Genomic DNA, 23759 nt, shown 5'->3' with positions numbered 1-23759 from the left:
GTGTGAGGTGGTATCTCAGTGTGGTTTTGATTTGAATTTCCCTGATGATGAGTGACACTGAGCATTGTTTCATGTGCCTGTTGGCCATTGGATGTCCTCTTTGGAGAAGTGTCTATTCAGTTCTTCTGCCCATTTCTTCACTGGATCATTCATTTTTCGTGTATGGAGTTTAGTGAGCTCCTTGTATATTTTGGATACTAGCCCTTTATCTGATATACCATTTGCCGCTATCTTTTCCCATTCTGTTGGTTGCCCTTTAGTTTTTTTGATTGTTTCCTTTGCCTTGCAGAAGCTTTTTATCTTGATGAGGTCCCAGTAGTTCATTTTTGTTCTTGATTCCCTTGCGTTTGGGGATGTGTCCAGGAAGAAATTGCTGCGATTGAGGTCTAGGAGGCTATTTCCTGTCTCACATGCAGATCCTTTATTCATTTTGAGTTTATTTTTGTGGATCGTGTCAGAAAGTGGTCTAATTTCATTTTTCTATATGTTGCTGTCCAGTTCTCCCAACACCACCTGTTGAAGAGGCTGTCTTTTTTCCATTGGACACTTTTTCCTGCTTTGTCAAAGATTAATTGGCCATATACTTGTGGGTCCAGTTCTGGGTTCTCCATTCTATTCCATTGGTCCATGTGTCTGTTTTTATGCCAGTACCATACTGTCTTGATGATGACAGCTTTGTAGTAGAGGTTAAAGTCTGGGATTGTGATGCCTCCCGTTTTGGTTTTCTTCTTCAATATTACTTTGGCTATTCGGGGTCTTTTGTGGTTCCATATGAATTTTAAGATAGTTTGTTCTAGCTTTGAGAAGAATGGTGGTGCAACTTTGATGGGGATTGCATTGAATGTGTAAATTGCTTTGGGTAATAATGACATTTTAACAATGTTTATTCTTCCAATCCATGAGCACGGAACGTTTTTCCATTTCTTTGTGCCTTCTTCAATTTTCTTCATAAGTCTTGTATAGTTTTCAGCATACAGGTCTTTTACATCTTTGGTTAGGTTTATTCCTAGGTATTTTATGGTTTTTCGTGCAATTGTGAATGGGATCAGTTTCTTGATTTCTCTTTCTGTTGCTTCATTTTTAATGGGGAAAACCTGAGAGCTTTCCCCCTGAAATCAGGGACACGACAGGGATGTCCACTCTCACCATTATTGTTTAACATAGTGTTGGAAGTCCTAGCATCAGCAATCAGACAACAAAAGGAAATAAAAGGCATCAGAATCGGCAAAGAAGAAGTCAAACTTTCCCTTTTTGCAGACGACATGATACTCTACATGGAACACCCGGTAGACTCCACCAGAAGCCTTCTAGAACTGATCAATGAATTCAGTAATGTTGCAGGGTACAAAGTCAATGTACAGAAATCAGTTGCATTCTTATACACTAAAAAAGTTACTGATTATTTTTGAGAGACAGGCAGAGCATGGGCAGGAAGGACCAAAGAGAGAGGGAGACACAGAATCCAAAGCAGGCTCCAGGCTCTGAGCAATCAGCACAGATCCAATGCAGGGCTCGAACTCACAAACTGTGAGATCATGACCAGAGCTGAAGTCAGGTGCTTAACTGACTGATCCACCCAGGTGCCCCCATCTTGACCATTTTTAAGCATATGGTTTAATAATATTAAATCCATTCACACAGCTGTACAACCAATCTCCAGAACTTACCTTGAAAAATGGAAACTGTATCCATTAAGCAACAACTTCCCATTCTTCTTTCCCCTCACCCCCGGTAATCAGCATTCTCCTTTCTGTCTCTATAAATTTGACGACTCTAGCTATCTGACAAAAGTGGAATCATACAGTATTTATCTTTGTAACTGGTTTATTTTAGCATAATAACCTCAAGGTTTATCCAGGTTGTAGCATATGTCAGTATTTCCTTTTAAGAATGAATAATATCTCATCATATGTATATACCATATTTTGTTCATTTATCCATTGGACATTTGGTTTGCTTCCCACATTTTGGTCATTGGGAACAATGTTGCTATGAATGTGGGTGTGCACATATCTGTGCTAGTCAGTATACCTAGAGTATTGCTAGATTATATGGTAAGTCTTTTTTTTTTTTTTTTTAAGGAACCTCCATACTGTTTTCCATAGTGGCTATACCATTTTACTTTCCTATAAACAGTGTACTTTCTTCACATCCTCATCAATACTTGTTATTTTCTCTTGAAAATTTGCAGTTTTAGATAAGGGTGATGAATGAAAGCTTTATTATGTAGGTAAAATTTGAATAATAACCTTAAGAAAGTGAGGGAATTGTCCATGTGGATATCTGAGGAAGTATAGGTAATGACAGGAGGAGACAGAAAAGGAGGAGGAACAAAAATAGAGTCAATTATGTATCCAACAGATACAAACTGCTGATTCAAAGGGGGACATGCACCCCAGTGTTTATAGCTACATTACAAACAATGGCCTAATTATGGAAAGAGCCCAAATGTCCATCAACTGATGAATGGGTAAAGAAGGTGTGGTATATGTATACAGAGAGATATTACTCAGCAGTCATAAAGAATGAAATCTTTTGAAATGATTTATGGAATGAAATGATTTATGAAATCCATATTATTGCACACATTGCTATTTGCAACAATATGATTGGAACTAGAGTGTACCCTACACAGAATAAGTCAGTCAGAGAAAGACAAATACCACATGATTTCACTCAAATGTGGGATTTAAGAAACTCAACAAGATGACCATAGGGGAAGAGAATGAAAAATGACATAAAAACAGAGGGAGACAAACCATAAGAGACTGATAAATACAGAGGAACAAACTGAGGGTTGTTGGAGGGGAGGTGGGTAGGGGAATGGGTCAGATGGGTGATGGGCACTAAAGAGGGCATTTGTTGGGATGAGCACTGGGTGTTGCATGAAAGTGATGAATCATTGGGTTCTACTCCTGAAAGCAATACGTTAACTAACCTGAATTTAAATAAATAAAACAAAGAGTCACATTAGCCAAAATAAGAGGAGAAAAAGGTGATGATGAACAGTTAGAGACAGAACCAGTATTTTAACAACTGTCTTGATTTATCAACATGGAGATCAACTAGTGACCTCAACAAGATCCATTTTGTTGGAACTGCATAAGCACAAACTCCATTAGAGTGGATTAAGCTATGAGTAGGTGTGTTCAGGGAGGAAGTTTGGTTGTAAAAAGGAAGAGCATGATAGTGAGATTGCTGGAGATGAATGTCTGCTGAACAATTCCTTTTAAAGACAGCAATGTCTTGAGCTTATATAAATGTTAGTGAAAAGCCAATAGAGAGGGAGAGGTAGTGGCAGAACATGTAAGAATGAGAAGATAATCAGTGGAGTAAAGAGGTGTCTGGAGACCTAAGACAGATTAAGATTTAGGTAATGAATTAGTCTTTGATGAAAGGTGCAGGGAGGAGGAGACACCAGGCATGGTTAAAGTAGTATGGCAGATACTTTTTGGCCTTTTGATGATGATGTCTACTTCACTGTGAGGTTGGATGAGCCCTGCTCAGACTGCCAGTAGAGATGGTGGCACTTGTGAAGGGACAAAATGCTTGTGAGTTTCTGTGTGGCTCTAACTGGAAAAAAATGTATGGATTTGTGGCCAGCATTGAGGGTTCATTTGAAATCTGGAACCATAACTAGATGTTTATGCTAGCTATTTAATACAGAATTATTTTTAGAGGAAAATTATGCGTTAGTGGATAATTTACACTTAATCATGCCCAAAGAAAGCCTAGATCCTTGGTTCATGCATCCCTATCTTGAATTAGAGATCTTTCTTTATCTGATGGTAAATACCTGAATTGGAGGAACAATGGGAAGAACCTGGTTCAGTGAGCTCGATTTTTAAAAATCCTTTGAGGAAAGTGATGGGAAGTGCACAAATGTGAACTTTTAACAAAAAGCAGTACTTTGATTCATCATAAACATTTAGAATTTAAATGGATATTTACCAGTTTAGAAACTGCACTCTGAAAACACTGCTGTTATCTTTGCCACCGTAGGAATTTCTTGGTGAAAGACTGAACCAGCAGTTACAAACCTTACAGGTGAGGAATGCACACGTCCCCTGCCTGGTATCTGTTGCAGTTGCCCTTTATTCAATCACCCACAGCTGGAGTAATTGGATCTTTAGGTACAGGTTAATGGGATAATTAGGCAAACACGATCAAACTTGTATACTATCAGAAAACGGATGGCTGCTGTCTCCCAGCCAGTGTGCTTTTGCAGCCTGTTCTTCATTTCTATGGGCAATAAAGTAGGAGATGGATTAGCTGCAAGTGATTTCGTCTGTCTGTAAGGGGAAGTGTGGTTTGATTTAAATGATTTTTTAAGAGGCAGCTACTGGAATAACTAGCTAGAGATGAAATGGATGAGGTATGCCTACTTCACAAAAGCCAATGTAATTTGGCCCTGGTACTTCATAGAGTCCTTTGAATACCATTTCTCCCTAGTATATTAATATGATGCTCATCCGGGAGGCTGTTTTTTTCATAGGCCTTATAGAGGAAATAGAAAATGACATGATTTCATAGAAGAACTTAATAGAAAGCACACACCCAGCAGTGATCTCCCAGGTAGATGAAAGCCCATAAAATAGGAAAGGTCCATGACACTGTCTTCTGAAGACTAATGTAATTTGATCTTTTTCATGGCTATTTCTATGAGTTCTTACTGGCTGGTCCTCTGTATTATGGGAAATCTGGTGACTGATTTCCCACTGCCTTTCCAGAAAGTAAGGCCTCTTTTAAGTGCAGTTAAGCATAAGGAAAGAGAGATGGAGCATCGCTTATCTTAACAAGCGTGTGCTGCTGAACACTGTCCCTCCCCATTCTGTTTTGACAACCCCGCTATGAGAGTCTAATGGACGACAGCATCTTGCCTCCAAATGACCACAGTTGATGTGTTGCTACATTAATTATTCTTTTCCCGTTTTCTGTACCATAGATGTTCTTACTGGATTAACTTGCTCAGTTCTGGGGTGAGGTTAGTAATATGGGATGGAGAGAGGACTCTGTTAACTGGTAACAAGTCCTGTTGGAGAAGGGGTGCTGAGATAGGGATCCCAAACTTAGGCTGATTGTGTCCCGGAGCAAGAATTTAGTAGTCAATTTGGTATTTCATACAGCTTTTATTATCTTTGTCTCTGCCTAGGTCAACCTCACTTTTGCAAGCACATTGCAAATTCTTTTATTACTTTTATTATTTGTATAGCAAAGTTTATTTTATTATTTTTTTTAAAAAGGCTTAGGACAGCTTTAGATTTGTAGAATTCTTTTGAAGATTCTATGAGGAGTTCCCATGCATCCCCTACTAAAGTTCCCCTATTAACATCTTACATAAGCATATTACATTTGTTACAATTAATGAACAAATATTAATACATTAATATTACTAAAGCCTAGAAGTTATTACGATTTCCTCAGGTTTCTCTAATGTTTTTTTTCTGTCCCAGGGTCTCATCCAGGTACCACACTGCATTTAACTGTCGTGTCTCCCAAGGCCCCTCTTGGTTGTGACAGTTTCTCAGATTTTTCTTGTTTTTAATTGACAGTTTGGAGGAAAGCTGGTCAGGTACTTGGTGGATGTCCCTCAGTTGGGAGTTCTCTGATACTTTTTCTGTGATTAGACTGGGTTGTGGGTTTGGGGGAGAAAATCCACAGAGGTCAGATGTCCTTATCACATCAAATCAAGGGTAAATGAATCAATATAACTTCTTTCTATTGCTATTGAACCATAGTTGCCTGGTGTGAGGTAGTTTTTTCAAATTTTCCACTATTAAGTTACTCTCTTTCTCCTCCCTTTCCATACTCCACTCTTGGGAAGAAAGTCACTGTGCACAGCTCACACTTAAAGAATGAGGAGTTATCTTCTATCTCTGTAACTGTGAAAGAGCTACGTAAATTATTTAGAATTCTTCTACCTGAGAGTATTGATCTGTTCTCCCTGTTTACTTATCTATTCAATAACTTATTTATATCAGTATGGACTCACAGAGATTTATTTTAATCTATGGGTTAAAATTAAATATTACAATTATTTACTTTGTTCAAATTATTTCAGCACTGACCATTGGGAGCTGTTGCACACAGTTGGTTCCTGTGTTCCTTTGACACATCTATGTTATTGTGGAGTTTTTGTTTTGTTTTGTTTGTTTTTAGCACAGGCTAACTTTCTCACACTGCAAGAAGGTCCAGGAGTATCATGTGTATTTCCTTCTCTAGTCTTAGAAGCAGTCATTTCTCCAGAGAGCCCTTTACTGGAGAATGGTACTAGAAACCCATGTTGGGCACCAGATGGGCTGGTTGCTACTGGAATATCAGTATTGATTATCAGAGGAATCTGTAGCAAGGAGATAGCTCTAAACTTATTAGTTGCCTTTCTTGGATTAGACACCCCATTGTGATCACTCGGTTCCCTTCTGAGACATCCTTCATCTTCGCTTTCTGGCTGTTCACTTGCTAATAAGACGTTGGTGTAACCAGATAGGGAACTTATTTCTTCTCTCCCAAGTTGGGTTATTCCCATGATCACACTGAAGTTTTACCACCCTAAAAGGACAAATTTCAAGTCAGAAGGAAAGAAAACATTTCAAAATGAGCCAACACTACTCTTACTTTGTCTAGAGTCTTTCCTGGGCTTTCAGATTTCTTTCCTTTATTTTATAGACTTTTTGTGAATTCCCTAAGACCGGTTTTTGACAACCCAGGAATACAAATAAGCATGAACATTGGAGAGAAACATGACTGAATAAAAAAAGGGCAATTCAAAGGTTCATGCTACCTTCTCAGAAGTCTCGTATCTACAATGATCTGAAAGACCAAAGGTCAAGCCAAGGAAACAACTCAGATAAGATTTGTAGGTCAATCACTGGAAAATATAAGGAGAGATGTAGTAAAGGTGATTTGATGAGAATAATATTGAATGAACACAGGCAGGAGACTTCAGATAAGATCTAGAAACTTTACTCGACTTCAATTTCTGTTTTACCCAAACAGGGGCAATAACACGCTCAAGATCCATCAAATACAGTATTTGTTTCTAGAAGTCATACTGGAGCATTGAAATGCATAATTTGGACTCAGAATTCAAGGTTGTCTTCCAAATAAACCATCTTCTTCCCAATTCTTTGCCTAGAGAAAACTATTGTTTTTAGCAGTTGACTTCTTGCCGTGAATGTCTCTCTAACTTCAGGTGGAGGTGGTGTTCTATTACAGAGAAGGCTACTTTCTTCCTCATACTGGAAGATCTGGAGAAAGCTAAGAACTGCTTGAAATACTGACTTTATAATAGTTCATTCAAGAAAATTATCTTCCAATCCTGGGGACTCTTATGTATAACAATGAAGTGAACAGCATCTTGACATAGAATATTCTGTTCCACTTTCAAGTCCATTATTTCTTCTATCACCCCAACAAAAAGTAAAGCCAATGCTAGATTAGCCAAAAAGGGGACCAAGGGTATTTTGATTGGACAGGAGAGAAGATGGACTGTGGGTCAATGTTTCAGAATGAGCTGCCTAATACCAACCTCCCATTTCCTATTCTTCTACTTTTCAGGGCTATGAATTTTATCAGCTTTCCTAATGGTTAGTGCACAAAGAAAAGGTGTGATGGAGGCCACTTGCAGAAGGCTGATGGTCACATCACAAAGAGGATGGGGCACAGCAAAATGGTAAAAGGGCCAGACAGCCTCTCCTAGCTGCATACCGAAATCCCAGTATTAATACAGAGAAGGGAGATGTGGAGAAGTGGTTATTTAGCCATCATGGGAGAAACGCTAAATACACTATGGGAGAAGTCCTAAATATGCCATCCCATCTACAGGAGAAAGGACAAAGGTGGGAAAATTCCGGAAGGAGTTGTATGAAGGCAGCTTTCTGGAATAGGAAAGGGAGAGGTAGACCCCCATCTTCCTCTCTCTTTCTCCTTTGTGCTGTGTCTGTACAATCAGGCAAAGAAGAATGGGATCTGAGCCGAAAAAGTGAGTAGGGAATAATCCTAGTGGAGATGAGGGTTTTGGATTATGAGTCCAGTGTAGGATTTCTCAAACTTGGTGGCACTATTGACATTTTGAGCTGGTTAGTTCTCTGCTGTAGGAGACAGGCCGGAGTCCTGTGTAGTGGTTAGCAGCATTCCTGGCCTCTACCCACTAGATGCCAGTAGTATCCCACCAATTGTGATAACCAGAAAATATCTCGGACGTTGCCAGAAGTTCCTGGGCGGGGCGCAAAACTGTCCCCTGGTGAGAGCCACTGGTCTAAAGGCTTCTGAGCAAAACTTTGTTTTGGACTATAGCTCTTAAGTCTGTAATTGGTTCTTTGTACCTAAGACAACTAAAATGAGAATAATGGTAATACCTACCTCAGATTTCCTGTTTATAAAGTATTTAGCAAATAGCAAGTGCTCAATTAGTCTTAGCCAAATATAATTTAATGCAGGGATTAAATTTTACAATGTATGTAAGAGACCTGGTGTATAGTAGGCCTTTAGTAAGTGGTATTAACTTTTTGCAACTCTAATTTTTAGTTTTTAATTTTTCTGAATGTTTATTTATTTATTTTGAGAGAGAGAGAGAGAGCCGGGGAAGGGCAGAGAGAGAGGGAGAGAACCCTAAGCAGGCTCCATGCTCAGCACGGAGTCTGACATCTGACACAGGGCTCAATCCCCCACCACCAGAGATCATGACCTGAGCCGAGAGTTGAAGGCTTAATTGACTGAAACACCCACACGCCCCACAGCTCTAATTTTATTTAACAAATTACTGTTTAAAAGCTTAATATAAGCACAGTCTGGTATAATTATGTCACCTAAAACAGCATATTAAGTGCTAAGAGGAAAATTAACAATGTGTATGGATAGATAAAGATGCATATTTGTTTTAAATGAGTATTTATCACTTTTAACAATATAGTATATAAATTTTAATTGCATAGTCTTTGTGTGGTCAAACATATTTTGGAAATATCTTGAAATGGAGTAACAGATGCATATTTAACTTTTTTTTAAAAGTTTTTTAAAAATTTATTTTGAGAGAGAGTGAGCTTCAGTACGGGAGGGGCAGAGAGAGAGGGAGAGAAAGAATCCCAGTCAGGTTCTGCACGCTCAGCCACGGAGCCTGAGACAGGGCTTGAACTCACAAACTGTGAGATCATGACCTGAGCTGAAATCAAGAGTTGTACACTCAACTGACTGAGCTACTCCGGCACCCTAAGAAAACCAGTTTTCTAAGTTATCTGTATCATTTTTATGTTTCCACAGGAGTTCCACATCCTCTCCAGTACTTGGTATGGTAAGTAATTTTAATTTTATGCATCATAATGGGATATAGTTATATTTTATATGGCTTGAATTTGTGCTTTTCTGATGACTGGTGATGTTGCTGATATTCTTTGGCCATTTGTGTGTCTTCATTTGGAGAGACTTTCACCATTTAAAAAAATTTTTATAATGTTTGTTTATATTTGAGAGAGAGAGACACACACACACAAAGTGTGAGTGGGGGAGGGGCAGAGAGAGAAGGAGACACAGAATCCAAGCAGGCTCCAGGCTCTGAGCTGTCAGCACAGTGCCCAATGCAGGGCTTGAACCCATGAACCGGGAGATCATGACCAGAGCCAAAGTTGGAAGCCTAATTGACCAAGCCACTCAGGTGCCCCTGCCATTTTTATTGGGTTCTTTGTATCCTGGTTATGCGTTGGAAGGGATTTTTTAAATTGTGGTAAAATACAGGTAACATAAATTTATAATCAACCATTTTTTAAAATGTTTACTTATTTGTTTTGAGAGAGAGAGAGAGAGAGAGCAAGCATGGGAGGAGCAGAGAGAAAGGGAGAGAGAGAGTCCCAGGGAGACAATGCACTGTTAGCACAAACATGGGCTTGGTCCCACGAACCGTGAGATCATGACCTGAACGAAAATCAAGAGCTGGGTGCTTAACTGGTTGAGCCACCCAGGCACCCCCATTTTAACCATTTTTAAATGTCCAGTTAAGTAGACAGTACATTCACATTGTGTGCAGCCAATGTTCTATCTTACAAAACGTGTAAAGCAGCCATTTCTCATCCCCCAGCCCTCGCCCCTGGCCACTGCCCTATTTCCTGTCTCTGTGGATGTGACGATTCCAAGTACTTCATATAGGTGGAGTCATGCAATATTTCTTTTGATGATTGGTCTCTTTCACTTTGTATAGTGTTCTCTGAATTCATCCGTGTTGTGGCGTATATCAGAATTTCCTTCCTTTCGAGACTGATAAAATGACGTTATTGTGTAGACCACATTTTGGTTATCTGTGTATTCATTTATGGACCCTTAGGTTGTTTCCACACTTTTGATGATTGTGAAAAATGCTGCTATGAACACGAGTGTACAGATACCTATTTGAGTCCCTCCTTTCAGTATTTTTGGTGTATGTACTCAGAGGTAGAATCACTGGATCATACAATTATTCTATTTTTAATTTTCTGAAATTTTTTTGATGGGTAGGACTTACTTCTGTTGAAGTCTATTATTCTGATGTTTTGTTTTCTATTTTTCTCCTTTGTTTTTCTTCCCTTCATTTCCCACTATTCTTCTCTCTTTTTGGATTATTTGAATATTTTAAAGTGTTTTAATTTACCTCTTGACTTTTGGGGTTCTGTGTCTTTGCATTATTTTCTGTTGATTGATCTAGGGAATATGATGTACGTACCTAAACTTCCACAGTCTACTTAGGATTAAAATTGTACCATGTCCTATATATGAAGAAACCTAGAAAAGAGGCCCCAATTGATGATTTATGACATTGTTCACTAGCTGTTTGTACTGGAAATCTCAGATTTATGTGTTATTCTGATAAGCACCATTCACCCTTCATCAAATTCTGTGGAACATTCTTCAGAAATGACTGTTGTATGTCACATGTGTCTCCTCGCCCCCTTCTCTGCCAAGTTGAAGTCCTCACCATTTTTTGGGTACCCTCTTGCAACTGCTGTGAGTAGATTTTATCTGCTTCCTAAACTTAGAGCCAGAGTGCTCTGTACAGTATGGAAGAGTTGTTTAAAACCTTAATCTAGAGGCACCTGGGGGGCTCAGTCACTTAAGTATCCGACTTCGGTTCAAGTTATGATCTCACGGTCTGTGAGTTTGAGCTCTGCGTCAGGCTCTGTGCTGACAGCTCAGAGCCTGAAGCCTGCTTGGATTCTGTGTCTCCCACTCTCTCTACCCCTCCCCTGCTTGTACTCTGCTGCCCCCTCCCCCGCTCTCTAAAAAAAAAACAAAAACAAAAAACAAACATAAAAACCCCTAATCTAATCGTGATTTCCCCTTTTTCGACCTAAATTGATCAGAGCATCTTTCCTGACTTCTTTTTACTTTAAAATATTTATGACTTTTTGTGCTTTAAAATTGGTTCCAAAACCTTTCTTTATCCTACACTGTTGCCTTTGTCTATTTTTGTCTTTCCTTCCCCTCGACTATTATTATAGTGGATCATTTTGAGTTCTCCAAACGCATCCTGGACAATCATATTCCTATACCTTTGTTCTTCATGCATTTTACAATATCAGTGCTGGGTTTATTTTCCTTAGTCAACTGTAGATTAAGTAGAGTGTTGATGATGATTTCAATAAAATATATTGGACATGACGCTGTTGGTAGGCAACATAATGGCGTATTATAACACCTTATTGCTACATGACAATAAAATTTAACTTGTATCTTTTGACCGCCTTTTCTTTCCTAAAATAAAATGTTCTTAAGACTGACAACTGCATATTTTACCAAAATCAAAGTAGTAAATTATTCCTGCTTAACAGATTGTGGTCCTCAACAAAGCGCATAAAATGTGTTTAGCTTAATCAACTATTATTGGAAATGAGAATAATTTTCGAATCGCTCCAAAGGAAAACAAACCAAACAAACTTGTAAATATGCACTTGGCATGGAAATTCAGCTTAATTGAACTAAATTTTTAAAGAGAGAGAGTGAAAGAGAGCTGGAGTGAGAAGCATGCTTGATGAAGGCTAGAAAATCTACATGTCAGCAATAATAAACTTGTTATTTAATAAGGTTAATAATAGATAAAGTCCCCTAAAGATGAATTGTTATCACAGTTGAAGACCGTTTTATTAAAATGTTAATGGCCTGAGGCAAAAGCAAACTGTTCTCTTAATCTGCCAGAAGAACTGCTTTTTCAGGAATTATCATACCCCACAGCACATGGGATTTGAACAAGCCATAATAAGCATATTTGAAATTTGGGCGAGACACAGCTCCTGAGATCTTAACTCAACTTGACTCAACTACGGATGCGTTTCATGTGCTCATTCATAGTCAGGCTTCTTCCTCTTAGTAGCCAAATATATGACACTGAATTTTATACAGGGAAATCTATTGAAAGAAGTTCCTATAGATTAATTTTATTTTCCTTTTCAAGGTTGAGGGGAATAACTAGTGAGATTTTTTTTTCCTTCCTTCACCTCTATGCACATAATAAGCAAGAAAGCCAAGGGTATTTTCTAGTAAATGTGATTGCCTGCATCATACAATGCACCTCTTCCATAATGGCTGGAATAAAAATAAAAGTATGCAATGGCGCCTTCAAGGACAATCAAGTGAGTCAGCCCAAAGCTGACTGTATGTGAATGTGATGGATTGCCTTGTGATTTGTTTGGACCCGTAATCAGAACCCCAAAAGACCTCTGCCAGATAATGCTGTATTTCTACCAAGGTAATATTAGCTCAGATCACAAAAGAAACAGAGTTCAAATTCAATTCTTTCTTATCAACATTTTCACCGATTTTTTTTTCTTATGTAACTACACATATATGCAGTGTGTATCAGGGAAAACAAAATTGGAAATCATAAATACACCTAGCTGTTGACTATGGTATTGTGTCTCTCAAAGAGAAGCAGTAAGAAATATTCGATGTCTTTTAAGTGACTTTAAGGGGCTGGTGGTGGCAGGGAGGAGGAGTTGAGAGGTGAGAAAAATGGTCATAATAGGGCAAGTGCAGCATAGAGTGAGGACAAAGTGACCTTGGATCTGCCTGATCTCAGGAGGTCTAGTAGGCACCAAACATCTGCATGTGCTGGAGTTTAAATGCAGAAAACCAGTAAAAAAGAGAAGCAAAAATTGTCATAAGGCCAAATATAAAGAATATATGGCAAATCCAAAAAAAAATTGCAATACTCAAGGAGGAATAAATACTCTATAACCAGTACTAGCAAACTGGACTGTGGTGTCTGATCCTACTCTATGCTTTGTAGGGCTGAAATGAGAGCTGGGCAGGAAGTTGTTGGAAGCTGTAGGTATTTTCAATGACATGTATTTTCATTGACAATATCTTTATTGTTGACTTTGACTATAAAACTAGTACCTTGCTTAAAAAATATTGAGTTTAGCTATATGCTTTTCTCATAGAATAGCATTCCATGAATATATTTCTACATTAATAAATATATCACTATATACTGGGTTAAAAAGAAAAGTCCAACCATGGTATTCAGCATCTACCAGCAAAAGGCAAAGTTTCTTCCCTCCCTTCCTCCCTCTCTCCTTTTCTCCCACTCTCTTTTTGTTTCCTGTTGAAACTATGATGTTTTAATTTAAACACCCATATTGTTGTTTGCTTAGTTTGTATTTTGCCTGCTCTTTTGGAAGCTATAAATAGATACTTTATTTGCGTATTTTGGTAAGGCTTACTAAAATATTATTTGAAGTTTTAAGTATAAAATTATTTAAAGGAAAACATCACAAATGCCCACATACCCATTAACCAAAAATAAACCAAGTAATAAAAAGTTACTGATAGAGTTAAAGCCTCTTTAGTACTAGGATCTTCATTGTATACCCATTGCTTAGTATGCCACAATATTCATTTATACATCATTTCTACCATCTGTTTGATATTTGGGTTATATCCACAGTTTGGCATTTACTTACAGAGTTGCTAGACATTTTATTTTTCATGTATTTTGTCAGTCTTTTAAATTGTACTCTTTCTGATTGATTTGTGTGTATTTTCTTGAGGTTTTAATTTGTTTCCCTCACATGTAATGAGACTGAGAACATATTCTTGACTTTTTTGACCATTTGAATATTCTTTTGTGTAATTTGCTAATTAAAGAATACTGGGTTGCCTGATTTTATAATTTTAAGCCTTTCTCCCTTAGGGCGCCTGGGTGGCTCAGTTGGTTAAGCATCCAGCTTCTGCTCAGGTTCCCATCTCATGGTTTGTGAGTTTGAGCCTCACTTGGGACTTGTTGCTGTCAGTGCATGGTCTGCTTTGGATCCTTTTCCCTTACTCTCTCTGCTCCACCCCCAACTCTCACATGCTCTCTGTCTCTCAAAAATAAACAATTAAAAAAAAAAGAAATTGATGGGGTAGTTGGGCGGTTCAGTTGGTTAAGTGTTTGACTTTGGCTCAGGTCATAATCTTACTGTTAAGTGAGTTCAAGCCTGCATCAGGCTCAGGCTCTGTGCTGACAGCTCATAGGCTGGAGTCTGCTTATGGTTCTGTGTCTTCCTCTCTCTCTGCCCTCTCCCCTGCTTGCATTCTGTTTCTCTCTCTCTCTCTCTCTCTCTCTCTCTCTCTCCCTCAAAAAACATTAAAAAATTAAATATATTTAAAAAAATAAATAATTTATTTGAAGCATTGTTTATATATTAAAAAACAAAAATTTACATTCTAGTAAACTTTCTAAATTTTCAAGTTAGTGCCAATAGTTTGTCTATAGAATTTTGTGTATTTTCTGTTTTTTCTTCTCTTTCCTTTCTTTTTACTTTTTTTAAAAACCTTTTTTTTTTTTTTAACTAACTATGATTTCTAAAAAAAATGCCAAATAGATGCAGTAAGCCATATCTGAGAGGGATATTTTTCTGTATTTCACCATTAAACATGGTACTGATTGTATCATTTAGCTCTCCCTAATCAGGTTAAGGGACTTTCCTCTCATCTCCACACCCCCAGTTTGCTAGTTTCATATGAATGGGCAATTATTTTCAATTAACTTTTTATTAAAATGTAATGAACTTACATAAAAGTGAAACAATTATAAGATACAACTTAAATGTACTAATAAACCCACTAAGACATGGAATCACCTGTTATTTTCATTTTGGTATTATAGTGGTTGTGAAGAAGTTATTTTAATTTGCAATTTTTTATTCAATGATGAAGTTAAACACAGGTTTTCTATGCTTATTGACCATTTGCATATCCTCCTTGATAAACAGAGATTTTTGCCCATTTTTCTGTTTGGTTTTCTGACATTCCCTTATTGGATTGTAGATGTTCTTTATTTATTCTCACTATTAGTTCTTCTCAGATATAGGTATCAAAAATTTCTTCCTCCACCCTGTGGCTTGCCTTTATATTTTTGTTATGGTTTCTCTTGATAAGCAGCTGTATTTTATTTTACAGTTATCTAGTTATTTTTTTATTTGTGGTTATTAATTTTGAGTTCTGTTTGTTTTAGTTGACACCAGCATCATGAAAATTTCTCCTAACTGAACGAATTAGACAGTGCATCATAGAAGTCTCTCTCTCTCTCACTGTCAAAAATAAACATTTAAAAAATAGTTTTTCTTTTCTCCCTGGCATATATGAACATCTTATTTGTTCTTCCTTTGAAATTAGCTATGACCATGTGACTTGCTTTGTCCAGTGAAATATAAATGGAAGTGACATATGTCCTGGTTAGAAGCAATTAAGAATTGCTATAATATTTTCTGCGATCTCTTTTCCCCTGCTTTGGTATTTGTGGAATCATGTACTGATATACAGTAATCTAAAGATCAAAGAAGCCCAAATACTGAGAAAAGAAGTAACTTGTATTGTTGCTCACACCCAGAAAAATAAATTCTGTTGGAAAACCACTGGAATTTTGAAACTATTTATCATTATCACTGTGGCATAATATAGCCTCTCATAAATGATATGCACAAAGGAGGACTTGCACTCATCTATATTGTTAGCTAATGTAAATATTTTATACATGATTTGTTTTGCTACAAATGTTAGATATATGCTTAGCTCCTTGCAGCTTAAAAAAAGTAGGGAGAATAAAATTAATTATCCAGGCTTTGGGGATGAAATTTGGCATTTTTAGGCAGCATATGTACACTTTATGAGCCAGCCTTTGTCTTTACCAATTCGCTGAGTTACTCAAATGCAAATGCAAATTAAATTAAATTAGATGTAATACTAAAACATTTGCATACACAGTTTTAAACCTTAGATATCATATTATGTCTCTATATGAATGTTTCCCTCAACCCCGTGTCTTTGAATATTCACACTCTGCATCATCTTCCGAATATAACTAATCTTTCATGCCATCAATGAATCGTTTTTCTCTTTACCCAGAGCTCTCCATTTTCTGATCTTTAAGAACACTGTGAGTTCTATGAAACTTATCAACTAAGAATAGTTCTTATTAAATGTTTTTTAATTATTTTTTAAGTTTTTTTTAAATTTCATTTTATTTTATTATTTCTTAAGCTTTAAACACACATGTATTTTCTTAGAGTTTTTGAAGCAAGCATCCAAGGTGAGTCTTTGAGGGTTAAAACCAGTGTCTGCAGGGCTGCCTCCATCTGCAGTGCCAAAGAGAATCCATTTCCTTGCCTCTTCCAGCTTCACCGGCTACACACACTCCTTGGCTCATGAATCCCAACACCTTTTTGCCCTAAAGTTCTGCCATCACACCTTGTTCCCTGTCTGACCTTACTGTGTCCCTATTATAAAGACCCTTGGAATTAGAGTGAGCCAACCTAGATAACCAATATCCTCTTCCCAAATCAAAATCCTTGACTTCATCACACCTGCAAATCCCCATTTGCCATTTAAGGTAACCTATTTCATAGGTTCCTGATATTAGGACTTAGACATGTCGGGGAGCCATTATTCAGCCCTACTGCACTGTGTATTTCCTTAAAAAAAAGCACATTTTCTGACTCATATTTCGATGACCCAAACCAAGAAATTTAACCTTGATACATTTCTATGATGCAGTGTCTAATTCACATTCAGTGTCTCCAACAACACTTTATAAAATTCTTTTTTGTTGTCCAGACTCAATCCAGAATCATGTGTTTCATGCAGTTGTTTCATTTTATTTATTTGAGGGAGGGAGGCAGAGAGAGAGAGAGAGAGAGAGAGAGTGTGAGCGAGTGCGAGCGCAAGTGATCATGAGTGGGTGAGGGGCACAGGGAACGAGAGAACCTCAAGTAGGTTCCATGCTCAGCATGGAGCCCAACATGAGGCTTGATCCCACAATGCTGGGACCATGACCTGAGCTGAAATCAAGAGTTGGACATTCAACCAACTGAACCCCCTAGTTCTCTGGTACTTTCTATGTGACAGTCTAAAGACTTGGATTACACCTGGTGGGACCTCTGGGAAGAGGTGACACTTCACTGTGACTCTGTCTGAGTGGGGAGGCAGCAGGGAGTGAAATGTGGGTGAAGACTGGGGTTTTGCAGTCCCCTTAGGATGAGGCTGGCATAAGGGATCAGCAGCGCTTGGGGCAGCCAGGTGTTTTTCATCCCAGCCTCCCCTGCCTGGTCCCCAGAGAACTCCAGTGCTCCGGGTCTCAGGCCTGATTCCATTCTCTGACATGCCCTTAATTTCAGGGCATCCCAGCCCCTCCTCTCCCTGCCCCTCCATTAGGAACTGCACCTTATACCCTGAAGCCATAGAGTGCACTCTTTGGGCTCCAACTGCACCCCTGTTTAGAAAAAGAATAAGGAAGCTGCGTATTTTAAAAGTTTACAGTGGTTTAAGTATCCAGGAAGCATAGAACATAGAGTAGTTAATAAATGTATTGTGAATGAATGAATGAATACGTGGTGAGCAGTGAATACTTAGTGACTTAACCTATAGCACTTTGTACAAACATTGGTTAGCACACCCCTTTTCTCTACTTTAAAAAAATATTTTAATGTATTTGTTTTTGAGACACAGAGAGAGAGACAGTCTGACAGAGCATGAGTGGAGGAGGGACAGAGATAGAGAGATACAGATTCCAAAGCAGACTCCAGGCTCTATGCAGGCAGCACAGCTGACAAATGCCCAAGTGCCCATCTACTTCTTATAAAGAATTTTCCATCATCTAAAAGGTTGGATTTCCTGTATTAACCTAGTTCTCTTTTGTCAAGATTGAGATGGTCTACAAAAGAAATGAGAATGTCCACTAAAATATCCTACTAGTAATTCTGAGCAGAAGCGTGAGGGGAAGAGCTCTGTAGATCACATGTGCTGGGCAAGGAACGGAGCCTTATTCTATTTATTATTCTATTTTGGGAAAACCTGTGGAAAGGTGACCGGGAACATTCTCTGAAAACTTCTGGACTCTAAATCTTGTGCTAATGAACTCCTTTGTATGAATTGACTAACTTCAACTTCTTAACAGCCCTGAAATATGTGTGTGTGTGTTATATATACAATGTATTCCTTCTGGAAGAGAAGGATATGATGTTTAAAGCAATTTGAAAACTTGTCTCAATTCAAAAGTCATGAAACTTGAATCTGAGATCTTACCTAAAATCCAGGTTCATTTTTTTAATCCTTGAACTCCTTACATTTTCACACACATCTAAACCACCTAGGGGCCTTGTTACAAATTCAGATTCTCATGGGACACCTGGGTCGTTTAGTTGGTTGAGTGTCTGACTTCAGCTCAGGTCATGATCTTGTGGTTTGTGGGTTCAAGCCCCATGTTGGGCTCTGTGCTGACAGCTCGAAGCCTGGAGCCTGCTTCAGATTTTCTCTCCCCCTCTCTCTGCCCCTCCCCTGCTCACACACACACACACACACACACACACACACACACACACACTCTCTCTCTCTCTCTCTCTCTCTCTCTCTCTCTGTCTCTCTCAAAAATAAATGAATATTTAAAAAATTCAGATTCAGAATCTGAGTGGAGTGCAAGATATCGCATTGTCAAAAAACCTCTGAGGTGACCCCAAAGAGGTAGGTCCAAGGACCCCATTAGTGACAGAAAGCAATCTCTAATATATTATAGGAGAATTAATAAAATAATAGGAATAGTAAGTAGCATTTCTGTTAGAACCCTATACAAAAATTATATAAACATATAAAGTAGATGTGTTGAATATATACCACTTTTATATAAAAACTCAGGTGTTTTCCCATAAATTTTGAATTGTCTTTATGATTCTAGGTCTTAACCACTGTAACAATGTTTGCTTAGTCATTGCAAGTCATGGGTTTTTTTTTTTTCTTTTTCTGGTGCATCAATAGAGATTCAATTTTTGATTTTCCATCATTGACCTAACTAGGAATGATCACTTGCTAAAATGAAAGAAAGAAGGAATGTTTTAAAAGGACTGAGTTTAGTTAACTCGGGAATTATTATAACATGAAATATGGGGGAAAGGAATGTATTCCCTTAAAAGAAATATTTTACCTTGAACTTCTTAGAATTGCTGTTACATATTGCCTCGGGATCACTTTTGAGTTGAGAAAGTAGTATTTTTCTACATAGTAACCCAAGCATCACCCTGACCCCTATTCCTTACTGCTAAGTAAACCGCAAAGCATGTGGTCTTTGGTGCTCTGGCGGCAGGAGCATTAAGATAAGAATTCCCACTATGAACAGTGTGTTATCCTTTTTGCCACTGTCTACTGATTAAACCTCCAAGGCCCTTTCAAACTGTCAGGAAAAGCACACGTGAGCCGTTCTATGTGGATATGCATGGCAGGGAAGGGCAGGGACTTCTTGAATTCTACATTTCGTGAATGCCTCACTTTCAACCTTAAAGCACGTGGGTCTCTTCCTTTGCATGTAGCACAGAATTGTGCTGCTAGGAAAGCTTCTAGTAATAAAGGAAACACCAGGTGCATGCTGTAACTAGAACTCAGGGGAAATTATTAGACTCTTGCATCTGAGGCAGTTGAGGGTCAAGACCAGGGCTAAATGGAAGAGGGCTTTGCGTTGTTTAGCAAACAAACAGCTTAAACCTATTGGGTCACAGGTGGCAGGAAGCATCTATTATCAGTAAAGGGAAACTATGTATCACAGGGGGGAACACTCAGAAGTGGAACATGTGATACTATTTCTCAGGTTGGTAAGTGTCTTGTAGAGGTTAGAGAGAACAAAGAAGATATACATTGTTTGCATGCAAATGATGAACACCTTAACCATGAATCTTGATCAGACTCCGGAAAGTGCCTATGGATTTGAACCATAGAAACCTCCATCATTCAGTGTCATCAACTAGGTTTAGTGTGGTGGTGGAGATCTGGGCATGGGGATTCTTGATTCCTGGCGAGAATAAGCATTTTTTAGGGTGTCTACCTCGTGGAAAAACATTTCCTGAGAGCTTGCTTATCTAGAGATTATTCATGATTTTTGAGGTTTCTCTACTCAAAAGTCCTGACCAACCAGGTGTGATTTTTAGAAGGGGTTACTTAACTGGGAGAGAACGAGAAAGATGATGTATTACTGGATAACAGCTTGATGTTTTCTCACTAATGAGGCCCCGGTGGCCATGCCATGGTTACTCTCTCCAGCAGGATAGTTCCTACCCTGCCCTGAAGCAGAGTCGTAGATGCTGGGTCCTTCCTTCCCTGGGGACCTTGAAACAGACATGGGATTATAATTATTGCATGGCTTTTCTTCTTCTGGATTTCATAACAAATACTCTGTAGGCTTTGCTTATATGGCTTCATGCCACCTGATAGAGACATCAGGGAAGGAGTCCACTCTTTTTCTCACCCAGAAGTCAAGCTGTGTACTTTCAGAAAGGAAAAAAAAAATCCACTGGTTGTGGAAAACGGCTATGAAAATGACTATATCTAGGGCACTTGGGTGGCCCAGTCAGTTAAGCATCTGATTCTTAATTTTGGCTCAGGCCATGACCTCATGGTTTGGGAGTTCAAGTCCTGCATTGGACTGTGCACTGACAGGGTGGAGGCTGCTTGGGACTCATTCTCTCTCTCCCTCTCTCCCTCTCTCCCTCTCTCCCTCTCTCCCTCTCTCCCTCTCTCCCTCTCCCCTCTCCCCTCTCCCCTCTCCCCTCTCCCCTCTCCCCTCTCCTGTGGACACATGCTCACTCTCTCTCTCTATTTAAAAAAAAATTGAGTATACCCAACAGAAGACCGTCTTTCTCAAACTCATTAAGGTGTTAAGTTCTGGCTTAGGGTTTTTCACCTAATTGCTACTGTCCTGGTCCCTACTGACAGCAGTCTTAAAGTGGAAAGACTGCAGGTATGAAAGAATGCAGCGGTAGAGAGGGTTCAGAGGGCACACTGACTCTGGTCAATTGGTTGCAGCTTTCGAGAGCCCTGGACTGAGAACTCAGTCTTTGTAGCTCTGCCTGTGAGTCAATTGAGAACAAAAATGTCATGATCAATCAGCATAGTTTTTTTTTCTTTACATATAGACAGAAATGGGAGAAATGGTGGTGTATATCCTTGGTCTTGATGAATCCAATTATTTTATAGTTGAGAAAACTTCAGATTAAATAGTATAAAGGACTTGCCAGAAAGTAAAGAGATAAAATTAGAATGTGGGGAGCCTTACTCCAGTTTCAGTGTTCTTTTCATTGACTCTGTAGCCAATACCTTTTTTTTCAAGTTTATTTATTTATTGAGAGAGGTTAAGAGAGAGAAAGAATGAGGACGGAAAGGTCAGAGAGAGGGAGAGAATCCCAAGCAGGCTCCACAGTCAGCACAGAGCCTGATGTGAGACTCGAACCCATGAACCATGAAATCATGACCTGAGCCAAGATCAAGAGCCAGATGCGTGGCTGACTGAGCCACCTGGGCACCCCAATGCCTTTTTGATGATGTTATAGAAAATTAGGTCATAAATAAGTAGCCATTATACACTAACGGGAAGAGAATATGGGGTCAGCTCGCGCATACTTATTTACCTTTCCTTCATCCATACACTTTATCAATGAAGGCATATTATATTATTTGGAGAGAATTGTAAGTTACAAACATGATCTGGAGACAACAATTTGACAGTGGAATAAAACAGTCATCTTTGGGTAACATTTTAGAAGGAGGTTAAAAACTCTAGTTTTTTGGACCCAGCATTTAATGGTTCACTTTATGAGTACATGTAGGTATAAATAAGAAAGCAGAATAGTGGAAAAACACATTGAACCAAACAGATGTAGGTCCAAATCTCATCTGTCAGGTAGCTACTTACAAAGCTTTAAGAAAATTATGAACATTTTCTGAACCTTGGATTTGCAGTAATAAATTCATGTCTTTATAAAGGTTGGAATAATGTATCTTAAGCCCATGATGTGACTATTAAAACATAGCTCTTCAATAAATATAACATGCTATAAAAAGTTTACATAAAATTTAATAAAAAGTAAAATTCCTATTACATGAATGTGTAGAGCTATAGGTTTATTTATTTTTTTAAAAGTGTTTCCATTTACCCTGAGAGACAGTGTGAGCAGGAGAGTGGCAGGGAGAGAAAGGGAGAGAGAGAGAATCCCAAGCAGGCTCTGTGCTTCAGGGCGGAGCCCTACTGGGGCTCAGTCTCATGAACTGTGAGCTCATGACCTGAGCTGAAACCAAGAGTCAGATGCTTAGCTTACAGAACCACCAGGTGCCCTAGAACTATACTTTTGTTAATTGTCCTGATGCTGGGATATAACAGCTACTCCTAAATACATTTAAATTTTTAAATGTTTATTTATTTTTGAGAGAGAGAGAGAGAGAGAGTGAACAGGGGAAGCACAGAAAGTGAGGGAGACACAGACTCTGAAGCAGGCTCCAGGCTCTGAGCTGTCAGCACAAAGCCCTACATGGGGTCGAACCCAGGAGCAGTGAGATCATGACCTGAGCCAAACTCAGATGCTCAACCGACTGAGCCACCCAGGCGCCCCACCCTAAATACCTTTAGGACACTGTTTCCAGGATCATCATGGAGGCCTACTGCATTCCTGCTTGGGAATCTCATTAAAAATGAAGACTTCCAAAAATTGTCCTACCCTAGACCCGCTAGATCAAAAGATTTGGGAGTGAAATTTAATTACCTGTATTGTTCAACAAACTTTATTCTCCTTAGGAGCCTCAAGGACCCTCTTCTGAGTTCTAAATCAGTTGAGAAATAGGAAAAAATGAACTTACCATACTGCACTGACTGCTTTTAAGACGTAAGTTGGAGGAGGTAGTTTGTATCTGTAAAGAAGCCTCCTTTCTAACACTGAGCCCGGAATTAGAAAGCATCCGCTGGGTCCCCGCAGTGCCGGGCTAGGTAAGCTCCCCACGGGTCCCCTGACTTGTGGACTGGAGGAGGGGGTCAGTGCTCTAAGGCCGTCTCGACTCCTTGAGGACATGGCATGATCACTTGGGCTAATGTGCCATGCTCCTCCTCCTCCTTTCCAAATCACTAGTACAGGACTTCATTTTCCGCCAAAAAGCAAAGGGTAGGGGTGCCTGCGGGGAATACTGCGCGCTATAGACCCCGAATGAAATGGGACCTCATTGTGAGAGAAAGCTCTGCTGCCACCACCTCACACTCACACTGAGCGTATACTTGTCTGTACATATGCTTTTTAAGGCTCACCGGTCTGGAGTCTATGTTTCTGTTCAGGAACCCTCCACACAGTGGGCAACCTCACCCTAATGTAGGCTAAATGACATTGTTCGCTGGATGTGGTTGCACGGGCAAGGGAAGGTAGAGCCAGTGCAGCACAGCTGCGGGGGCCTAAACCGCGACTGGGTGCCATTCTCTTCCCCGTCTAATCTTCTCCGAGACCTGTGAGAGGGCGTGGTGAATG

At 39.1% G+C, this 23759-nt stretch overlaps 1 long non-coding RNA gene across 1 annotated transcript in view; it reads left to right on the top strand.

Moving 5' to 3' along the window:
* The window catches only part of LOC115296323, a 152119-nt gene that overhangs the window by 46283 nt on the left and 82077 nt on the right, over positions 1 to 23759 (top strand). Inside the window, exon 2 of the long non-coding RNA XR_003910849.1 lies at positions 9259 to 9289. This is a non-coding gene — a long non-coding RNA (uncharacterized LOC115296323). The remainder of the gene's footprint in view (positions 1 to 9258; positions 9290 to 23759) is intronic.

Source organism: Suricata suricatta, chromosome 7 (genome assembly GCF_006229205.1).
Source record: "Suricata suricatta isolate VVHF042 chromosome 7, meerkat_22Aug2017_6uvM2_HiC, whole genome shotgun sequence".
In the NCBI taxonomy this organism is placed as follows: Eukaryota; Metazoa; Chordata; class Mammalia; order Carnivora; family Herpestidae; genus Suricata; species Suricata suricatta.
This window is presented reverse-complemented; position numbering and strand designations above follow the sequence as displayed.